The sequence below is a fragment of the Mesitornis unicolor genome, unplaced genomic scaffold (assembly GCF_000695765.1).
Source record: "Mesitornis unicolor isolate BGI_N332 unplaced genomic scaffold, ASM69576v1 scaffold25343, whole genome shotgun sequence".
NCBI classification, from domain to species: domain Eukaryota; kingdom Metazoa; phylum Chordata; class Aves; order Mesitornithiformes; family Mesitornithidae; genus Mesitornis; species Mesitornis unicolor.
Window position 1 is genome coordinate 38,102 of NW_010174609.1, and position 1,133 is coordinate 39,234.

At 40.2% G+C, this 1,133-nt stretch overlaps 1 protein-coding gene across 2 annotated transcripts in view; it reads right to left on the reverse strand.

The window, feature by feature from the left end:
* MYH9 (myosin, heavy chain 9, non-muscle) overlaps positions 1 to 1,133 on the reverse strand; it is a 55,766-nt gene that overhangs the window by 19,344 nt on the left and 35,289 nt on the right. The window lies entirely within an intron of this gene.

Genomic DNA, 1,133 nt, shown 5'->3' on the forward strand with positions numbered 1-1,133 from the left:
TCAGCCACAAACAAAGGAAGCATTGGAATGTACAAAGAACATCTGGGTAGAACAGGATAAATGAGAGGAGCTGCAGGATCCTTTTTGCTTCATCTCTACACAGATGTCGACTCCTGTACAGAATTTGTGCAGGGATAGGAGCAGGAAGGAAAAAAAGCAACAGCTCACTACAGGAAGTTTGAGTGATGGAGTCAAACTTACTCCCAGACATATTCTACTGATGCTTTGGATGGCAGCTCTGGAAGAGCAATCTAGAAGTGAGTTTCAGATGCTTCTGCTTGCTTAGGTTACAATGAAAAACAACAAACCAAGAGTTCTAGCTGCTAGCCCAGCAGAGTCAACTATTAGTTAACTCTGACCCAGCAGGGGCCACAGTTAGAGAAAAAGCCCAGCTTTACTCTTGCATTACAGGCAGAACTGCTATGACTGGTGATCAGAAAAGCCACATCTACTTGTAAACTGAGCAAACATGGTAAAAGGCATGATAGAAACCAAACCTCAAGATACCACGGTTTATTTTTGGAGTACAAGTATTATATGACAGAGACATGAACCATATCACTAGGAGAAAGACAGAATTCCCTGCCCCAACAGTTTCTCCACTATGCCACAGTGATGTCCAAGTACTGATGAAGCTGTCACCTTGATGGGTGGACTCTACAGAACCTTTTTTCAATGGAAGCCAGCTAGACCTGAAAGTAGCAGGGGCAAGAAAAAGCTACAGCATTACTTTTTTTCCATTGCTCTTCTACATGGAGACAAAAACTCAATCAAAACCAAATGTATTACTATAAATTTCCACATTCTCAGTACATTTTTATTAAGGGCTTCAAGCTACTACTTTCACTTTCTCTTTAGCGGCTAGCTGATGCCTACACTTAGGATCTCAATGCTCACTTCAAAAAATACATCGACTTGTGCTCAACTGGCTTCTGATTAAAAAAAAACAAACTGTAAAGAAAAACCCCTACAAAAGAAGAAACATGAAAGGATGCTCCAACTTACAGTTAATATTAGTTTAGAACTGCTCACTTCTAGAGTTCTATTCTAGTTAGAATAGGGTCAAGGTTGTCTTATCAGAAAGAAAAGAAGGTTATGTTACTAGATGACATCACAGGGAAATCCACAGAAGA